This window comes from Saccostrea echinata, unplaced genomic scaffold (assembly GCF_033153115.1).
Source record: "Saccostrea echinata isolate AGI-Se365-2 ecotype Australia unplaced genomic scaffold, CSIRO_AGI_Sech_v1 ptg000010l, whole genome shotgun sequence".
Classification (NCBI taxonomy): domain Eukaryota; kingdom Metazoa; phylum Mollusca; class Bivalvia; order Ostreida; family Ostreidae; genus Saccostrea; species Saccostrea echinata.
The window spans coordinates 12,897,277-12,920,725 of NW_026889759.1; the positions used below are offsets into that span (position 1 = coordinate 12,897,277).

At 32.0% G+C, this 23,449-nt stretch overlaps 1 protein-coding gene across 1 annotated transcript in view; it reads right to left on the minus strand.

The window, feature by feature from the left end:
• Window positions 1-23,449, minus strand: part of LOC133184428 (phospholipid phosphatase 1-like) — a 181,299-nt gene that overhangs the window by 37,686 nt on the left and 120,164 nt on the right. The window lies entirely within an intron of this gene.

Consider the following 23,449-nt stretch of genomic DNA (forward strand, 5'->3'; position numbering starts at 1 on the left):
CAGGGACTTCTAAAAAGGAAGCAGAACCAAAAACCTAAAATTCTAGAGGGAAAAAGCATGTCGTATGAATAAAGTTATGACATCCCAGATAGTAAGGTATTTATCTTAAGTTCTAAGCAAAATCTTATCCACAGTTCTAACAAAATCTTATCCACAACTACATGTATAATATCTACTTGTAAGTTTTGTCGAATACATATCTCAAATTATTTTATATATTTAGACAGACTTGAAATATTTTAAGTTCTTGAGTGAAGAAAGTGGTTTGATGATAGGAAATTAGTAAAATTTGCGGTCCACCATCGTAAAGTGAATTAAATGTTTTGCGTACTTTATATAGCACGAAAGGAAAACAAATTGGAAAGGTCACAGAAATAAAGTGAAACAAAAGAAGATCATAGACGGAAGAAATATTCTTTGTATTTACCATGTATACATGTATAATTGATGAACAGAAAAAGCTCAATCTTAGACTTTTATCATGTAAATTAGGGATGGAACCTTTGTGTGTACTTTTTGTCAGGAAAGGTCTGTTGTTGCTTTTGTTTAAGCTCATCTACGTCTGAGGGATCGTTGATTAATGTGCAGATTTATTTTTGAATTCTTTTAGTTCTGAAGAAATACTAAAGGAATCATCTCTCTAGACATAGTAGCCTCTTAATGTGGGCGAAATCATCTCTAGGTTAACCATTGTCAAGGCTTGCCATGCTATATACTTTACATTCACATTAGAATGATTTACCACGAATTTTACACAACAGAAACGCTTGTCTATGTGTAAAATTGGCAGGTAGTCGTTTTGGAGTAACAAAAAAGTTTGTCTCTTTAAAGTTAGGGAATTGCAACTCCTTTGATTTTTGACATCTTCTTGATTGAGTAATACGGGAATTTACTAGAGAATGGACACCAGAGTTCGTACCTGCCACAGGGTATTTGCCACATTCCTTCAAAATGATGTAGAACTAGACAGTTCAAACGCCCTATCTGATAAGGTAGTCATTATTTCCACGCGCATTTTAAACATCTAGAAAAAAAGATGACCAGGTACGTAACCTGCAATGTTCTCAAACCGTGGTTTTATTTCTACTTATTTTCACATACTGATAATCTTGATTTATCATCTAGATTATTTAATAGAGTAGAGTTAATTAGTTATCCTAAATGAGAAAAATTCCATATTAAACAATTTAAACTTATTACCAGTGCAGTTTTAGATATCCATTGATTAAGAGATATGCTGTAAATTTTTCATGTTTTGTTCTTTCTTCTCAAAATTAATTTTATTTGAATTTATTTAATTTTACATTTTTTGTTAAAATAATTGGATTAGGCAGCAAGCATTACCTGTATGAGTATTTTCTTTAAAATTAAAATTACTGGAACAGTATTCACAATACTTGTTTTTGATAACAAAGATGCAGTAAGCAATTGTGGATGCTTGTTTCAGGAGCTCAGACATGACGTCAGTAAGTTCAAATTATATAACCAATGTAAATATTAAGAACTTATTTAACCCATGAATGACAAACTACTTTTTGCATCTTTTCCCTCTATGCAACCGCAAACTAATGGCTTTAATCAAGTACAGATACAGGATAATATAACTTTATGATAAACGTGACTTCACTTTTCCTATTGTCAACTCCCGTTATTTATGTACCAATATATCATAATGATTATCACTTGCATATGGAGTTCATGTCTCCCAGTCGATTTGATACGCAAGAACATGCTCTACGTTAGAACAATTTTTAAAACGAGGCAAGCTATTGACAACTAAATTGATGGTACAAAGATATCACCTGTCTCGTTTAAAGTCAACATTTCGGAAATTCTATGGTCGATACAAAGACCTTGTCAGCAAATACAATCAGTCGTAAAAATTGAATGTTGACCGACTTTTTCATACAACTTTTTAGGCCATTATTTTCATACTGAATTGTCTACGGATTTTTCCGTTTGCCCGATTATGACAAGGAGCACACGGCGGGTGTAACCGGTCGACAGGGGATGCACCTGATCCCACCTCTGAAGTTTTTCTTGAGGTCCGTGTTTGCTCTGCTCCCAATGTGTATTGTTTCAATGACTTTTGATTTTTTTTTTGACTTTTTGTTCGTTATCTTCATAGATCACTCCTATCACAAAATGTGCTTTAAGACAGAGAAATTTATGTAGTCTTGTTTTATTGTCAGAATACCAATTTTCACTATACCGTCTATGATTTTGTTGACAAAGACAGGGTATATGTACATTTCAAAATTTTTTTTAACCTTACATGCTTTTATGAACAAATTCTGGAGGTTGAATCATATTATCAAAAGTATTGAGAATTTTTTTTATCAAATTTATTTTTAGAATCTTTACACATAGCTTAATTAAAAATAAAAAAAAAATGGGGGTCAATGCGCTTCTTTTGGTCATACAGAGCATTTTAAAATATGACCTTTTTGCCTGTAATTACGTCTTACACATAAACCAATTTTTCAAAGTTTTTCCTCCTATTTTTTATCCAAATAAATCACGTGAACAAACACAGTTTTTTTTTTCATCTTAATAGTCACATTAAAATTTCTGACAACAAAAAAGTTTCATATTTCTACGCATAGTCAAATATTTGACCTTTTTGCACTCAAAAAATAAATTGGGCTATTTTTCCCCTGGACTCTCACAATATATTTGCTATATTTGTAAAATATCATGATGGAATTCATGACAGTTAATTTGATATATGATTTAGGACCAGCATAAAATATTTCACTGCACAAAATAATTCTGTGCAGTCTGCGTGTAAAAATAGGAATTCAAACTTAACAATACTGTAATTACTTCGAAAGAGAAAAATTGTTTATGTTCTTCTAAATAACCTTCAGCCACAAAATACATTGCCTCACTTAATTCTTTCGGTATGGAATTTAATCATGGGGTCTTAATTGAATATAAACATCTAGTTTAATTAGCATTGTAGAATCCAAATATTGTAAGAACTACAACATTATGCAGAATTTTTTAAAACAAGAGGTCAAATCAAAAATCTGCTCAAAAGCTCAGGAACGAACCTCTAAAAATGCTTATTTTTGAAGGAAACATAATGCCTCTAAACAAAAAGACAAACAAAAGATATGGTAAATTTTGCAAAATTATAGATTTTATTTTCATGATTGATATTTTTAGTTTGTAATACTTAGATACCCCCCCCCCCCCCCCCACTTGGCACGAATAACAGCCTTGATGCGACTAGTCATGTGGTGGGTTAAGTTTGACAGAGAATATTTGAAATTGAGTATCATTCCTGCTGGATTGCCTCCTACATATTATTTTAGTCGATTGCATGTTCTGAGCCAGAGTCTTCTTTATTCAAATCAAGACTATTTCCTGACCACGAAAGGGTAGAACCTGCATCGTGTTTTAGAAATTCTCTGTGCTTTATGAGTTATGGCACTGTGCCAAGTTCTGTTGAAATACAAATAATTATCTGGAAACTAACAGGTACTAAGCAAAAACATGATAGTAGCATCTTTCAGAATCTAATTCTGACGAAAGTTGAAAATAACAAATAAATAAGGACATACGCAACGTAGTTTGAACTTTACTGTCTTTTTCCCTGGAGTTGAAGAGTTCCAATACTTAAAGGAACTGTGTGCTACATTTTATTGTCTATATATGCTATTGTGCACTTCTTCTAGAACAAGTTTGGATAAACAAAACATCTAAAATATATGTTTAATAATTTTTGTAAATTTTTCTCTGAATTATACAAGAATTTCCATCATTTGATATCTTTTCAAAAACCCTGGTAATGCATTCTGATTTTATGTCTACAAACATCTGATGGCACTATTATCTGAAATTAAGAATATCTTGAAAAATTATCAGCAGGTAAAGTACGTTGCGTATGTCCTCACAAGTATATACTGAAGCAAACAAAAAAAATGACTTTGGAACCCACCCACCCCCCTAGAAAACGTAGACCCCACCATCACCACCACGAAAGAGGTGTTTTTCACGGTTGGGAAATGATATTTACGTTTTTAAACGTAAAATTTAAATTTAAATTTTTGGGTTGGAGTTTTTTTCACTGGGAGTGGATTCCTCCTGGAAGAAAATCCTGGTCCGCGCCTGTAGCATGCCTAGTTGCATTAAAGCTTTGGGGGCAAACAGGGAGTAACCATTTATTACAAAGTTATCAATCATGACTATAAAATTTATAATAATTTTGCAAAATTTATAATAGCTTTTATTTGTCTTTGTTTAGAAGCATTATATTTCTTTCAAAAATGTGCATCTTATTTGTTCACAAAAAACTTGTAAGGTTACAAAGATTTTGGAGCTGTGCAGTCCGTAAAGGTAAAAAGCGAACTATGGTAATGTTTAGGTTTGAAAAGTATAACAAAGTTGTATCAAATGGATATTTAAGGTACATTTTGTAGCAAAAACAATACCCAAAAGTTATATATATATATATATATATATATATATATATATATATATATATATATATATATATAGTAAAAATATCTTTTATGCTGAAGAAAACCCATTTTTTAAATCTTAAGACCACGCCTATTTAGTAGAGATAATTTAATATTATTATATCAATGTTTAAAAGTCCATGGGAGTAAGGCATTCTGATATTTCCAAATATTGCACAAGTGTCTTGACGCAAAAAGGTTGTAAACTACATTTAAAAAAAACCTTAGGTGCATCCGATAGTCATTTTTTTAACGTCATTCTTCTTCTTTTTTACTGCATAGTGAATAAACAGTGCTGGGGTCTCATTGTAAGAACTAGGACTATTAATTTGGAATGGAAGGTTGTGAGAGAATGATTGATGATAATTAATGTAACGTCTCAACATCGTCATCATTACATGAAACCCAAAAGGAAGTGCCGTGTCGTACCAACAGAAGTCCCTCGATCCTTTGACATGTAGCTTAACCTTCCATGGAACCCCGTGTGAACCATCAGCGAGTATATAGCAGAAAACAAGTGCTTTCAAATATTTTTTTATGCATGGAAAATTTTGATTAGCTATTTGAAAAAATAACATTTTCATTTCAGTCAAATTTTTCAGAATTTGACTGTTGAGTGTTCACTTGTATCACTTAGAAATTAAATATTTTCCACAGAATGGCATGCTGGAAAGTAATGCTTTCTTCCTCTTTCCGCATAACTTTACAACTAAAAAGAGGTTGTTTGTTTTCTTTATGTTGTATTTTAGAATCTAAATATGGATATTTGTAACAATACAAAAATAGTCTAAAATGATAGAGCACCAGAACACTTGCAGATTGTTAATTACAATATTAATTTCTTTATTTTTTCACACCCATAATCAATCATTTATTATTTTATGTATAATTAAGACATACGAACAAATAAAAAAGATTTCTAAATTATGTAATTTCATCGGCCAATAGAGAAAAATAATCCATGCTACGAGACTAACCCAGCGCAAGCATGATTCTTTCAAAACGTATCCTTAACGTTGATTTATATCGTGCCGCTCTATTGCTCTCACCAAACTTCCGGGCTCTACCTAGGTCCAAGTGACACAACCTTAAGTTGATGAATAGTATATACATATCTTTTAATCCCAACGTATTTTTTACTATATTGAGATTTATGTTTCTTGCCAGAATGAGAGTTTTAGCTCTTTTATCAAGTAGTTAATTTGTAAATTAGCATCTTCATTAAGGGCAGACACACATCAGCTGGTTTGCCAATCACACTGAAGAAGTTCACATCTGCATAAGGAACAAAACAAGAACGCTTATCTGCACTTAAATGTACTTCTGTATTCCTTATATATTTTTTTTTTGAGAGGAGGTGGGGGGGGGGTCTTGGATCACTTAGTTACAGATTACGCCATATCATTCTCTTTCTCTTTAAAACACTTTTTTCAAAAGGCCCTCCACAGTTTTGGTAGGATTCTTTAAAAAATTGCTAACAATAAATCTAACTACATACTACATCAATGTGCACATTTCTGTTTATTACTATTGTTTACTATAAACATTGTTACCGCTGTTGCAAACAAAAATTACAAATCTTTTAGATTAATTCAAAATTTCACTCAGACTGTTGTTTTTGGCCGATTTTGATAAGTTCTGGAAAACAGTGTACATAATTTAGTGCTAGTATATCATTTCTTGATTTCGATAAACGTTGTTGCCATTTTTATTGATAACTACTAAAAAAGTTAATCTATAGAAATGCTACAGTTGTACTCTTCTTTGAGGTTTTGTCTATGATTATAAATCATAGAGCAAAGCAAATATCGAGTACATACACGTTTGCTGTGATACATATTTTCTAATTCGCTTTAAAATTAGATTTCGATGAATTGTTGTGTCTGTAAATGAAATATAATTATCTTTTATTAAAATTTTAAGGCCATATTCCTCCTACAGTTCTTGTTTAATTTAAATAAAAACTAGTACTCTTGTACTTTTGAGAAAAATAAAAGCTTTAAAAGAAACATTATGTTAATTTTGCATATTTTCTCCTTGACTATTTTAAGTTCAACCATTAGGAGCTAATATCATCGGAGCCTTTTTTAATTTTGATTTGTAAAGGATCAACATAAGAAAATGTGTTTTCCTTTACTTGTAAATGCTTTTATTGCTCAGTTTCGATGTGCATTTTACATTATAAACTCAACAAATGAAGTCATATTAAAAGAACTAGTTTATAAGAGAGAGATGAGAGATTCTTCCGTTATTTCCCGAACATGACAAGGAGAACACGGCGGGTGTGACTGATCGGCAGGGGATGCTCACTCCCCCCCATGGCACCGGATCCCACCTCTGATGTTTTTGCAGGTCCATGTTTGCTCTGCTATCGATCTGTATTGTTTTAATGGACTTTGAGCTTAAAAACGTCGTTATCTCAATATTTCATGCAAGGAATAGGAAGTCCATCCTCAATTATATTCCTTTTATTTCAGGAAAAATATAAATATTCAGGAAAATAAATAAGAATGGAACCAGTACCTGAAACACTGCAAGGTAGCTAACCAATGCAAATACGTATATATTTTTGATTTTCAATACATGTTAAAACAAGTGTCCCATGGGCCTTGATTGTCACCTGAGTATCATGAGTTTTCAGGCCATGACAGCTTTGGATTCACCGAAAACTGGTATGAACTTATAAAACAAAAAAAAAAACACTGTTTGAAGAGGATCATAATCATGCACCTAGTCTCCTAGAAGTTCAGGAGCAAAGAAAAAAACGGTTCATTATTTCATAAATTTCAATGCAAAATCTGACCTATCCAATAGAGATTTTCAAAGGTGTAATGTATTTACAACATACAAACATAGCCACACACTGGGCTAAAACGCTGAACCCAAGAGGCATAAATATTATGATTTTTATTAAAGCCCAGATGTTTGTTATAATCATGCAAATAATATAATAAGTTTGCTCATTAGATGTCATTTTAGGCTCTAGAGAGGATTTTTTCAGAGTTTTAAAGTATGATCGGGTTTTCAAAAAATTCTGTTAATCAATTTTTATTTCATTTAAATAACTAAAACAACTTATAAGCTAACAAAAAAACCATAAAAGACACACAACACCATGGTTATTTTCATTCAATATGTCTAGGCTTACAAACCCTTCAAAATTAAACAACCAATTTTTAACACAGATAAAAAATATTAACAATAGGTCACCTGAATTTCTCATTTGACCTACAATAACATATGTACTATAATCTGAATCTGAGGATTAATGTTCACATTTTTTTCATTCTCCTTTCTCACTCAAAAGATAGTGTTCTTATATCACAATACACATACGTGTACATGTATATGCCACCTTTAGAATAAAATTTTGACCGCATATGTATTTGGTTGTTCGTCGTAGGATGCGTTACTGACGCACATTCACAATGTATACTTGTATCACTAAAGAACAAGCATATGAGAAAGGGAGTCGGAACACCTGTTAGCGCTGTAATTACTTGAAGACATTTTAGTCATTTGAAGACTTTCTAAAGATGTTGGTTCTCCTCAGTAGTTGGGGAAATCGATTGAGGACAAAATTAAAGAGGCGCCTTTTGCCCCTATACATCCTGTATAGAAAAAAATTTCAGGGTTAGCGGAAGTGTCATCATATATTCCAAAATAGGAATAGTTGTCTTAATTTATTGGAGAGAACATGCTAATGACGGATAATGAGATAGTTTGATGTACATCTAATACTAAAATTAACAATTGCAGACGAATATATTTTGATTTTATTGTTTACTAAGTCCAGCTGTTAAACGTACATCAAATAAAAACATAGAAACAAAAAAAAAATCAATGGAATATATATATATATATATATATATATATATATATATATATATATATATATATATATATATATATATATATATATATATATATATATATATATATATATATATATATTACATAGCATTTTTAAGGTATGTCAAGATACATTTAGTATTGTAATATCTAAATATTAATTCTTGTTTTAATTTTGTAATGTATCAGAATTAATATCATTAATATCGAAGCTCTAGAAGTATCTCCATTTATGCAAAAATCGTTTACATTATTTAACGAGCCTGATTCAGAAAATGAATTGTGCGTGAATGTAGCAGATTAAAACACATACTAACATTAACTTTTGTTCTATACATAAATCGAAGAACATACATATATTTATTATCTCTTTTATTCAAAGTTTGCTTTCAATAAAAGTAGGCATAGTTTTAAATTTGGCCCCTCTTTTAAAGGAATTTTCCTCATTGCTTGAACATTTTGAATGGACTATTTGAAATTTGAAGGAGCTAAAGCAAGTCCATACTTTGATTCGTTAACGTCAGTTACAAGCTAGTGTTCGTGATTATGGAAGTTACCCAGCACAGGCTCTTTTAGCACCATGTACATAAATGTCGGAAGATATTAATTTCGATTTAGCCCGTAGGTTCCTTAAAATGAATGCCAACAAAGGAATAGACGCTGTGAACAGTACTAACATTCTTAATCATAAAAAAGTTTAGACTTGCATTCCACCATATTTAAAGTTGAAATCTACACCCTGCATTTCCTACAGATATTCCCAAACTGTTTCTTCCAAACTTTTCAATTATAACTACTACCTTGTATTGCCTAGTTATTGAACATCTAAAACAAATTCCTCTAAGTGTTCTTGCTCTTCTTCGTTTTTCAACTATAGTCCCATTGGTGATGTAAATTTAATTGAAAATGACGACCTAAAAGATACCATTTTTAAAAGGTCCTAAATACACGGAGCCCCAATCTTTCATTTGTGAATTCTGTCGAGGATTTTGTCAGAGGATAGGCGAAACATAAAGAGGAAGACCTAAATACTTTGCCACAATGCATTACTAGTAAGTCTTTTAGAAATATTTTAAAGAATCATATCAGGAAGTTAAAAGGCATAATGCAAACCAAATATCCTTCCGTTTTCACTACATCGGAAGTGATAAAAGAATAAGAAAGACTACATGTACAATATGTTATGGTTCCAGCAGGAAAGACTTGTAACAATATCGTCTTTGTTTGTAAGACTCGTTATTACAACTGTATTTTTGAAGGACTTAGATTAAATTTTAAATGTGGAAATCCAATCTATAGTTCCCTTTCTAATGATGATTTCCTAGACAACTGCTTCTTCAATAAAACTGATTTAAATTTTACATGTTGAAATCCAACCTATAGTTCACTTTCGAAGGATGAAATTCTTTAAAATCATATTTCAGTCTACACTCCAGTCAAGGAGTGATTTCAATCTACCCTACTTATATTGGATTTCTAAACTTCATAAAAATCATGAAAAAATACACTGAGGCGCCTATATTTTCTCTTCACAAAAATATTAACTGCTGTAAAGGAGAGACTTCAGACATACAGTGCTATAGCATATCCGAGAAGAGGTGTAAATCAGATGTGGATTCTCAAAAATGTCAAAGAACTTTTAGAAAATTTAAAATCGCAAAACTTTTAAAAAGTCAATAATATCAAAACACGACTTTCCGATACTTTATATAACTATTTCTCATGATAAATTAAAAACTAGGCTTTTTGATATCCTAGACAACTGCTTCTTCAATAAAAACTGGAACTCTGAAATTATTCATATCTTGTGAGAGGTCATCTAAAAATTAACTTTGTAAAAATTCACTTTCATGCTATACGTCAATACTCTGAGGTGATATTAAAAGGATGTCGAAGTTCATTGCAAACCTCTGTGTAGTCTTTGGAAACTGGGCTCAGGGGCCATATATAAACTTAGATGAGCTCACTTTTGAGGTCGGTCTCAATTTTTCACTATGAATTTCTTTTGTGAAAGCAAGACAGATGTTATACTTAGATCGGCTAAGTTTTATAGGCCCGGAACCAGGATTTCCAACAATCTGTTGGAATTGCAGTGGACATTAATTGTGCTCCTTTAATAGCCGACCTGTTTTATATTCCTGTTAAGCAGATTTTATTCCAGAAACTTTTACATGAGATGAAGGAAACACGCTGTGGCATTCAACGCGACATTAAGATAATTTCGACGGTGTTTTATCAATTAATGATACTTATCGACTCGATATATCCCAGTATCTCGAAATTAAAGACACCACAGAGTCTACCACATCTGATCATATCTGGATGTTTTACTGACTTATAACTAGACTGTACGCTAACCAGATGACTTCATCTTTCCCATCGTCATCTTTCCTTATTTATGTAGTAATATTCAATTTTCACTTGCATATGGGGTTTCCGTCTCCCAACTTAATCTATATTCAAAGGCTGCTCTGAGTGCGATCAAGTTTTAAACCGAGACCAGGCAGGGGGTCAATTAGAATAGGAAAGTAAATAATTAAATTACAATTACTTGCTCAAAACCTTCAATTAAATTACCATTACAAGGATTTTGAAGTGTAATTAACCAAATTACAATACTTTGCAAATGTAATTGATTAAATTACAAATTACATTTTAAGAAAACACTTAAATAGATAGTCATGAACGTTCCTTCATATTCATATCAGACTCAATTACTCAGACTCAGTTACAACATTTTTTTTACCTAAACATTATTTAAATGTTTATGAATTGTTCAAATATTGTGTCCCCTAACCTATACATCTTTAACATTTGAAGATTTTCTTGAAGATACTTTCCACTGGGGCATTTGTGAAAGGAATAAATAGATAATGACTAGTAGCAAATTTACTCATGTTTGTACCGTGATCCATATGTGTTACAAAATTTGATGTTATTTTTAGCTTTATGATATATTTATGTAAAATAATGGATGCATTTTGCTTTGGTGTTTCCTTTTTTCAGCATTCTAACGTATATCTCAAACTGTTGGTATTTGACCTATTATGTGTCAAACTATCATTAGGCAAAGTCGAAATAAGATATCTATTAAAATTCAGTGTACAACTGTCAACTAAGACCACTAAATTAACACTTGTTAATCACTTCTAACACAAGCTGTAAAGAAAGGATTAGAAGCTGGACTAAGTGTTTTAATTGTCAATTCATAATCAATTTAATCAAAATTATTTATTCTATATATACATTATACACAGGAAAATTATTTTGATTTAAAAAAAAAATTTAAAGAGGAAACAACAATTCATTAAAAAGGGGAAATATGTAAATTCCCTTAAAAAATTAACCATCAGTTTTGTCCAAAAGATCAGTAAGGACAGATAATACAATCAAACTTCTTCAAAAAATCATGAAAATAACAACGTTAGTCATACATGTATTTATATAAGTAAAATGAATAAGTCTAACTACATAAATTTTACTTTTCATTCAAATTTTCACAATAATGTTCTGTAAAGTTATGAAATTTTGCACAGATTTATAAAGGTAATGGCAAAAAGGTAAAATTTTAAACATTAGAGAAGGTTTACAATTTCTTAATATTTCAGAAATGTGATATTTGGTTCATTTACAACCAAAATATGTCCAAAGACATGTATCAATCCAGGCATCGATTTGTTTGTTTGTATCATCTGTCCGTAAGCTGTCTTCAAAAGTGTGTATGGGGGGAGGGGTGGCTTCTCTTTCATTCATTGAGCATCAGCGTAATTGAATGTGATTGAAAAGTCATTGTGAATCACATGCCTTTTCTCAAAAGTATTGTAATTGATTAAATTAAAATCACATGTATATGAAAATTTGGCAAATTACACATTACTTTCAAATACGTCGACATTTGTAATTAATTACTGTCAATTACACATTACCATTACGCCAGCCAGGACCGAGACAGGCTACTGACAAATAAGTTGATCTTACAAGGATTTAAACAATCTCGAATTAAGTTAGCATTTTTTAAATTCTGTGGTCGTTATAATATTACCTAGCATTGGGTTGAATTTGACTGACATATAACATGTACATGTATATACCAATTGTTAGTCCTTTTATTTTATACTGAATTTGACTACGGATTATTCACCTGATCAGGACGGCTCACGACGGATGTGACCGGTCGACAGGGGATGCTTACTCCTCATTGGCACCTGATCTCTCCTCTGAAATTTCCAGGGGTCCATGTTTTATGCCCTGTTTATATATTTGTTTTGTTTGTAGTTGTTGTTTTTTTTTAGATCTATCACTGCTCGTTGTCTTCACCTATTTCATTATTTTTATTACGAGTTTATTTTGTCGTTGTTGTTTGCTTTTCCACAGGAAATAGAAATATGATTTTGATTGATCGATTATATGCTGTTTTAAGTCCCATTCGAAACGTTTTCACTTATATAGAGAGGTCACCATACACAGTTGAAGGGCTTTAAATTTATACCTTTACTCGGCACTCATGGCCATTGAGCAGTGAGAGATCTTTATCGTGCCAACGCCTGTGGTGACACGGGGCCTTCTGTTATTAAGGTCTTATCTGAAAGACCCGCGACTTTCACTTCAAAGTTCCAAGCACTTAGCAAAGGAACACTTAATAACTACTAGTATTTTTTATCGATTTAGGTCAGTCATGGCCCGGGTTTGAACCCACAAACTTCCGATCACGGAGCAAGTGCTTTAAATACTGAGCTACCGTGACGGTAAAATATATTTCTAACAAATACGGGTTAATCTTTTGTTTTTCATCTCAAAAGTGCGATCCTAATTCAAATAACGAGAAGTAATAAAAACAATAAAAAGCTTTATTTTTTTAGTTTCTTTAAGCAAAATGTGAAGGAAAAAGGGGAAAAACACAACATTAGAAACGCGGAAAAATTAATTTTCTTTTTCAAATATCTTATTTTGATTGATACTTTTAGTAGGAGTGTCAGCAAGAATTAGTTGGGTTTTTTTTACTCTACTTCCAAAAACTGGAGGATGCCTTTATATTACATTTAGATTAATACCATTTATATTTTTGTGTCATTACATTTAGATTAATACCATTCATATTTTTGTCATTTTTATCTTCTCTTTTTTAGTATTACTTTAGACGCCTTAAATATTTTTAAACAAATGTCGATATACCCACATCACAGATTCTAACTAAGCATCTAACAGATGCAGATATTAGAATCGACTAAACACGAAGTCTTTCTCTTGAATTACGAAATAGTCCATACGTCAAAATTACTGGATGCATTTATATAGTTTTTCAAAATAAAAAAAAATGAATGTCTGGAAAGGAAGTCTGTCTAGGCAGTGTTAAAATAGATCTGCAGCTACCTAAATATTTCGCAATGAGTCATCAGAATTTCTTACCCTTGTGGTCAAAAGATATTTCTGATCAGACATACCGAAAGAACAAAGTCAAATACGAAAGATTTTCTTTTTCTTGTCATTGTGTATCAAGGTTGGAGTAAAAATTATCATATTTTTAATTCCTGATATACTAGGTCGTCATTTGCAAAATTTCGAGTGTCTGCGTCTGGAAAATTCAAGGAATTTAAGTGGGGCTTATCCAACCTTTTTAGCAAAGATGAAACTTGACGTTGCTTTAGAGATTTTGACGTCATCATCCGTGTGCCGTAAGCCGATACCACGCATAATATAAAATCCCATATTTTGTTTATTTGAGCATATAAAACTTTGAAATTTGCCATGTATATTGATGAAATTTTATAGATCTATTTTTTTATGGTTTTATACCTGTAGGAAGCTGATATTAATAATGGTGTTTTGAAAATCATGTTTTATTGAATTGCTATAGAATTTTTTTTCTATATTTGTGTTTGGAATCCGGATACTATCCTTTTTTTAATGATTTAGTAAAAATGTAGTAAAGATTACCCCATAGTTATGGAATCTTTCCTGTAATTTACAAAAAGGACAAAGGAAATTATTTGAACATGTGGAGACAAATCAATTTTAGGTGAAAGACGCTATTAACTGTCGGTTTTGACAATTAGTAAATCATGTTATGAAGATGTACGTATTGCTTACAGATAAATCATCGTATGAATTGCAAACCAACTACGTTACTGTTTTTTTTAATGAAAAGAGCTCGGTGCTAATTCAGTGCTGGGTTATTACATTAAAAACTAAAAAAAAATATATAAAATAGCCAAAGATGTTTCATTCGTATATTTAATTCGATATCAATTGTATGTATGCTATTATAAACACATTGCAACACCGTCATCCATTTATTATCCTGTTTTTTCCCCTTTTATTCGACAATACCATGAAAGTTTCAGAATTTTATGTTGCAATCAATACATGTATGTCTGTTATGTCAAGGGCGTAATACATCAGAAATTTATAAGATTATTTATAGATGTAATCTCTTTTGATATTGACCGTGAAACACAAAAACTGGAGCACACTTGTAAGTATCTGTAGGAAAAAAATTGGAACGCACAGACTCTATACTTGACCCTAGAACTACTAAGATTGTTATCAGAGACTTCTTTTGCACTGTTACTGCCCGATATCACTGACCTTGAGATCTAAGAGAATGGATTATGATAGAAGTATTTCATTTAACCCTGTCAATATTGTCAGAAAATTGATGCTGAATTGAGTAAAGTCAGATTATCTTTGCATAAAACATGGAGTGTCGAGGGTGGGATTCAAGATTTCTTCAAGTAAAGAGTTCTTATTGGGAGAAATAGAAATGAGCGGCCAAGAGAAGCATAAAGATTTCAATGAGAAATAGCAATGGGAAGAGAAGCATAAAAATAACAATGGGAAATAGCAATGGGAAGAGTAGCATACAAATTTTGACATTTTATCTTAAACATTCTTCACACACATCCGAACTGAATCCATTCATATGGTGCTTGGAAATAAGACAAGCTTGTGTTAATTTGTCCTATAATGGTCCTGCATTACTACACAACATTGGTTTACTTCTGCAATGTTCACCGTACACTTCGAAATGTATGATAGGGGGTATCTTTTAACAAGAGCCACAAACTGCTAGCATGATTATAATAAGCAAATATAATACGTTAACTAAACTATGAAACTCAGGTGAAATTCCAGATTGGAGCTAATGTCTTAATATATTGGAAATGCATTACACCTTTAAAATTCTTCTCTTTCTCATATATATTGACGACGTTTTATCAATTAACCATTGTTATTTCTATTCAAATGTCGACTCGATATGTTCCAGTGAAATAAAAATAAAGGACACCACAGAGTCTGCAACATCTGTATAATATTTGGATGTTTCACTGACCATAGACAACAAGGGCCAATTAACAACTAAATTGTATGACAAACGAGGCTGTTGAAATCCCTGTAACATAAACTTATCAGTAAGTAGCCTGCCTCGCTTTAAAAATGGATCGTACTCAGAGCAAGATCTTGAGTGGCGAATAAGTTGGGAGACATAAACACCATATGCGGGTGATAGTGGAATATTACTACATAAATAGGAAAGTTGACGATGGAAAAGCTATGTCATCTCCTTTGTCATACAGTTTAGTTGTTCATTGTCCTCTATCGTCTATAGTCAGTAAAATATCTAAATATGAAGTAGAAGTGACAGACTCTGTGGTGTCTGTTATTTCAAGTTCACTTGGATATATCGATTCGGCATACGAATGAAAATAACTGTTGTTAATTGATAAAATATTTCGATATATCTGAATGTCAAATTGAAGGACACAGCTAGTGTTTTCTTCTTCTCATGTACAGGTTTTTGAATAAATTCTGCTTCATAAGAATATAAAAACAGGTCAGCTAATAAAGGAGCACAATTAGTGGCCATCAAAATTCCAACAGTTTGGTAGAAAACTTGGTCTCCGAAGGCTCCATAAATGTTGTCAATGAGGAACTCCAGCATCCTTTTAATATCAACTTCGGGGTACTTGTGTGTACAATCAGAGTGGTTTTTAACGAAGTAATTTTGTTGATGACCGATCACAAGATGTGAAAATTTCCGAGTTCTTTTTTTATTTAAGAAGTAGTTGTCAATGATATCAAAAAGTCTAGATTTTAATTTATCGTGAGGAATGGTTGTATAAAGTGTAGAAAAGTCGTAAGTTTTGAGTCTAAAAGTTTGATATGTTTCGTATGGAGTTATATATCTTGTCGTATTCTTAACTTATATGAAGTTTTTAAGAACCTTGTATTAAGTTTTTAATTCAAACCAAACAAAGTAGGAGGGTATTTGAAAGATTTTTAAACAAAGCAACATTACGAAAATCAAAATCAATATGCAGAATGACGTGCTTTATTAAATTAAGTCTACCTGTGTACTAAAATTAATTGAAATAAATGATGCAAAATGTGGGAGGCATAGCATTTTGAAAGATTTTCACACATTACACTGGTCATTGCATCCATAGCAACACAAAACTTATTGAAAACGTACACCTACAATTAGAATGATGTATGTTGATATTGTCAATGTATGTTCCAGGTTTTATTTAAACTAAGCCAAAACTACAGAAGGAGTTAATTTACAAAATACATTCTATTTTTAGTTACATGTATTAAGGTAACATAGTTTATTGAAAATAAAAATCTCAGAAGTGTGTAACTTTATTTTTTTTATTTCAAAACTTGGACCAATTTTTATTTAAATCAAATCACAACTGTAGGAGAAGTAGCATTTTGAAAGATTTTGACAGATTATTCTATAATTATCTACTGTACAAGTTTCATTGAAATTAGTGCAAAAGCTATTGAAAAGAATTTTACTCGTTCTTTTGTAACATTGACAACACCTTCCATAACAAAACGATAAATAGATACTATCGTACCTACACTGGATTCCAAATCTCCATAAAAATCCTTACAAACAAAGATGCATAGCGGGTTCCAGTAAATTTTCTACCAAGCCTCTTTCTTTACTCCTCACTAAAATATTTACAGCAGTGAAGGAAAAACTTCAGGAGTACTGTACAACAGTATATTCGAGAGGTGTTGTAAATCAGATGTTGATACTTAAAAATTCCAAGGAACTTTTAGAAAATTTAGAAAATTTGAAATCACAAAATTTCAACAAAATAAATAATATCAAAATGTTCGACTTTTCAACACTTTATACAACCATTCCCCACGAAAAGATAAAGTTCAGGCTTTTTGACATCATGGGCAGCTGTTTGGTTTTTTTTTTTTTTTTTTTTTTTTTTTTTTTTTTGTTTGTTTGTTTGTTTGTTTGTTTTTTTTTTTTTTGGTCTTTTTTTTTTTTTTTTTTTTTATCAATAAAAATGGAACTCGTAAATACACTTTCCTTGTCATTGGTCATTTGCAAAATTATTTTGTTCAAAAACATTCTGATTATACAAACAAGTACTCCGAAGTTGATGTTAAAAAGATGCTTGAGTTCTGTTGACAATATCTACAGGTGTATGTAGTTTATGGCTTGAATTTCTGATTGACAATATCAATGTAGTTTTTCAAGATCAGGTCTTCCAACAATCTGTTGGAATTCCAATGCATATCAATTGCGCCCCGTTATTAGCAGACCTATTTTTGTATTCAGATGAAGCAGAATTTATTAAAAAAAACTTCTACATGAGACGAAGAATATACTTGTCGTGGCCTTCAACTCGACTTTTAGCGACGACTTATTATCAATTAACAAGAGTTACTTCCATCCATATGTCAACTCGATATATCCCAGTGAGCTTGAAATAAAAGATAACACAAGGTCAGACACTTCTATTTCATATTTGGACATTTTAATAGAAAAAGACTTTAATGGTTACCTTACAACAAAGCTTTATGATAAACGTGATGACTTCAATTTTTCAAACGACAACTTTCCTTACTTATGTAGCGATATACCCTTATCACCTGCATATGTTGTTTTTGTCTCCCAGTTGAATCGATACGCAAGAGCATGCTCTACGTATGAACAATTTTAAAACAAGACAGCTATTGACAATCAAGTTGATTAATCAAAGATATCAACATTCTCGTTTGAAGTCATCATTTTGCAAGTGTTATGGTCGATACAATGACCATGTCAGCAAAATCAACCTATCATTAAGTCAAATGCTGACTGACTTTTTTCATTCTAATTATTAGGCCTTTATTTACACACTGAATTGTCTTCGGATTTTTCCGTTTTCCCGGTCATGACAAGGAGCACAAGGCGGGTGTGACCGGTCTGTAGGGGATGCTCAGTCCTCCATGGCACCTGATCCCACCTCTGATGTTTTTGGAGGTCCGTGTTTGCTCTGCTCCCGATTTGTATTGTTTAAATGGGCTTTGAGCATGAATGCTGTTCGTTATCTCCATATTTCATACTCCAATTAATTACCAAGTCCTGAAATCAGATCATAACTGTAGGAAAACATTTTAAAAATAATTTAACCGAAATCTCTGTTTTTATTGAATGTGCCATCATCTGTCTACTGAATTATGTATTGTGGTGTACTTCACTTGAGCATTTTTTTTTTAAATTTAAAAAAAAAAGCTGTAGAAGACAGTATTTTGAAAGCATATTCTATTTTGCCAACGATGATATCATCAATCATTGAAATCAAAAATGGGTATACGAATTATGTATCATGGTGTCCTTTCATTGTACATAGATTTAATGAAATAACAAAAAACAAAAAAGGGAGGTAATGTTTTGAAAGAATTCCACAGTTTTCTATTTTCAGTAATGGCAACACCATTTATCGAAATTAAAAAAAACAGAATCTTTGTCAACTCTACTTGTGAATATCAAGTTTTATTTAAGGCATACCGAAACTATAAGAGTAGTAGTATTTTGAACGAATTTTATTGAATATTATTTATTAGTAACCATGGTAACACTATCGGAATCAAGAATCAATGAACAGCGTTTATCTACTTTACTTATGGCATCTTCTTTTCTCTAATCATGGAGTTCAAAGTCACTAATGGTATTATTTAACTTTATAGATTATTTTGCATCCATTATAATATTCTCTACACATGGAAATTTTCGCTCCTTTCACCCTACTTAAAGGTGGGCGAATTTAAAACGGGGCGAATTCAAAAAACACAGTATAATTTCTTGAACAGAACTGTGTTTGGGCGAATTTAAGATGGGCAAAATTATTTTCAGGTGTGAAAGAGCGAAAATAACACGGGGTGAAAATAATCCTGTATACATTATCTTTATCATATTCTTCATTATAAGACGAAATCATAGTAATTTAAAACAATTTTCTGATCATTAATAGCCATGGATTCTACATTTTTATCCATATATCATCATGGACGTCGCTTCATTGGAGCTTACGTTACGGTTGATAAATGATACAATTCTGCCATTACTAAATACAAATGTCATCAACAAATGCTACATTATTTCACAAATGCTATGTTAAGTGATTACGTATCTTATATCATTACTTAATACGGAACTAATTAGCATTTCGTCATCTGTGACGTACAGTTTTGGGTCAAAATTATTCGTAACAAGAGGCCCATGGGCCACATCGCTCATCTGAGCACTTTGGCTAGGAAAAAGCAAAATTCAGTTTCGTATTAAAAAACTGAACTACATAAGTAGTCAGGGGGGAGAGATAATTTGAACAAACTTGAATCTATACTACCTGAGGATGCTTCCATATTTCTTTGACTAATCATGGCTTAAGTAGTTCTTTCAAGACTGTGATTGATCTACTGTGGCTTTGCCCTACCCCCGGGTATGTGTTTTGAACACACTTGAAACTATACTACCTGAACATGCTTCTGAATTAATTTGACTAATCATGGCCTTGCTGTTACATGTAATATGGAGAAAGTATATTTATGTCTTCTAATGCTAGGCAAGCTCACCGCAGCTAGTTTTTGCTAAATTTGTAAAAATCAAATAAAACACAATCATAGAGATGAATTATGTCATTTATTTAAATGACGGTATAAATGTAAACAATTTAACACACAAGAAGGGGATCAGGCTCACAAGCTCTGATTGTAAGTTACGTAAAATATGATAATGTCTGGTCCCCCCAAAAAACGAGTAGAAAAAAGTACATGTACATATAAAACAAGACAAACAAAACATCACAAGAAAAAGTTAGCAAAAAGATGGCACATCAAAACAAAATGGGCCAAGTACCTATAAGAAGACAATCAAAACTATCAAAAATATAGGGGAAAAAAAGAACATTAAGATGGCATATTAAAACAAAATGGCACATATAATATATTAATCATTAAAAGCGGGGTAGGATTGAAGGGGTGGTGGTGGGTCTTCAAATTAGACGTGCCTCGTGTAAACGGTGGTCAGCGTGTGGGTATCAAAATACAACTGACTCGCTAAGCTGACCACGTGACGTTATACCATCCTTGGCTAGGCGAAATTAATTAGTACATTGGCCAAGGCGTGGATCTAAATATTTTTACAATAAAGGAAGTTTACAAGCATTTAAGTCTTATAGAATCCTCTACATAAATACCCGCATTAAATACATAAATACAATTATTATTCTAATAATCGTTGTTTTATTGATATTGTATAGCTTTGGTCACCTTTTGTGGTCCCTCTCTACTCCTAGGGGTAATGATTTGAACAAATTTGAACCTACAACATCTGAGGATGCTTCTATATTAACACGATAAAGATTTTTCCTATGTATTCCTCTGTAAAATTTTGATCGCCCATTGTGGCCCAAACTTACCCCAGGGGATCATGATTTGAACAAACTTGAACCACACTACCTGAGGATGCCTCCAAACAAACATAATGAATATGACAAATCATGGCTTTGCTGTTCTTAATTAGAAGATTTTTTAAAAGATTTCCCTATGTATTCTAATGTAAAACTTTGATTGCTCATTGTGGCCCCACCCTACCCCCGGGGATTCATAATTTGAACAAACTTAATTCTACATTACCTGAGAATGATTCCATATAAATATGACAAATCATGTTTGCTGTTCTTGAAAAGAAGATTTTTCCTATGTAAAACTTTGATAACCGATTGTGGCCCCAACCTACCCCCGGGGGCCATGATTTGAACAAATTTGATTCTACAATACCCTAGGATGTTACCATATAAATATGATAAATCAGGGATTTGCTGTTCTTGAGAAGAATTTCCAAGATTTTTCCTATGTGTTCCTATGTAAAACTTGATCACCCATTGTGGCCCCACCCTTCCCCCGAGGTACCTGATATGAACAAATTTGGATCTACAGTGTACACTACCTGAGGATGCTTTCATATAAATATGACCAATCATGGCTTAGATGATCTTGAGAAGAAGTTTTTAAAGATTTTTTTCTATGTATTCTTATGTAAAACTTATAGCTTAGATTTGTGGCCCCACCCTACCCCAGGGGGTCATGATTTGAACAAACTTGAATCTACACTACCTGAGGGTGATTCCACGTAAGGTTCATATTTTCTAACCCATTGGTTCTTGAGAAGAAGAGTTTTTAAAGATGACATTAATTTTTCACTAATTCATAATTATCTCCCGTTGGAAGAGGGCGTGGCCCTTCATTTGAGCAAATTGGAATTTTCCTTACCCAAGGATACTTTGTGGCAAGTTTCGTTGAAATTGGCCCAGTGGTTCTTGAAAAGAAGTCGAAAATATAAAAAGTTTACAGACAGACGGACGCTGGACAAAATGTGATCAGAAAAGCTCACTCGAGCCTTCGGCTCAAGTGAACTAAAAATCATTAAAGGTTAATATTTTCAATATAACAGAGCTCGCACCCTGTTTACAAACACAGATGTTTCACGTGATGATATGAAGAATTTCCTTGTCATTGAATTTTAGGATATTTCATGTACGTTAAATTCATTCAACTAAAATTATTTTTAAATAAAGATAGAAAATTAAAATTGTAAACAAAACAGCAATATGCAACTGTGTCCAGGCGCCTTTAAAGTATAAGGGTTGTCTAGCGGAATATAAAGGTAAATGCAAGTTTTATTTAGATGTTAATCTTGATGATACAAAGCTTATAATACCGCTATTTTGATTCTTCAAATAATCATATGACCCGAGACTGAACGTTTGATCTGATGACGTCACGAAATCGATACCTTATTGATTTTGCATAAAACAAGAATTTTTAACCACTTTGTTAGTTACACCAATGCAAGGTATCGATGATAAAAAGGCATCGGATTTTCACGTTTATTTAGAATTGCCTCTAAAATTAATTAATATATGTATCACTCTCTTAGACCACCGTGCCAGGCCGCCCCTTTTGTCACGACACAAGGTTATATAACACTTCCTGGAGATGATTTACACTGTCTAGATTTCGCCACCAAAACATAAGCCAATTGTGTGTTTGGTAAGAAAATTATCATGCATGTACCTTATTCTTAATTAATTACAATTAATTTTTATTTCTATAGACTGAGATTCTCAATTCACATTGAAACAACTCCATTTTGGATTACCTACATAAAACACTAAGTAATATTTCGTGCAATTTTTACATAAGAATATGAGATCTTTCAAATCAGAGACATTTCTGTTTTGTTGTTTTGTTTTGTGTGTGTGAGAGAGAGAGAGGGTGTGAGTGTGTTTTCTTTCTTTCCTTTTTTATTATAATTGTTGTTGTTTTCTTTTTTCTTCTTTTTTTTTTTACTTTACAGGTATTTTTTATTACTTTTATTATTTTTTATGGGGGGGGGGGGGGATTGTTTTCCTTCTTATTCGGTTATTAATGTGTGTTTGTTTGTTTAACGAATTACAAATTGAATTTGCTTCTCGTCACGTACAGCATTTATACTGATATTATTTCAAATATATTATTTTTCTCATGCAGCTCTTCCACAAGTTTACAAATTCGACGTAAATATTTTATATATGTAGTTTTAGACTACAAGCTTAACATGACACGTTGTAGCAAATTCGACAAATCATTTTTCAATATGAACCACATATTAAATACACATGTAAGATCTCTGCATCTTTCATACATTTTTGAACATCTTGATACGCAGTTTAGCGTGACGCCATTTTCTTTACTTGTTGCTTACGAGGATTAGGGACAAGTATCTCTCTTGCCTGTACATAATTGGATACTTCTTATGTATAAAAACGACAATAAATATTGTATAATTTTTCTGT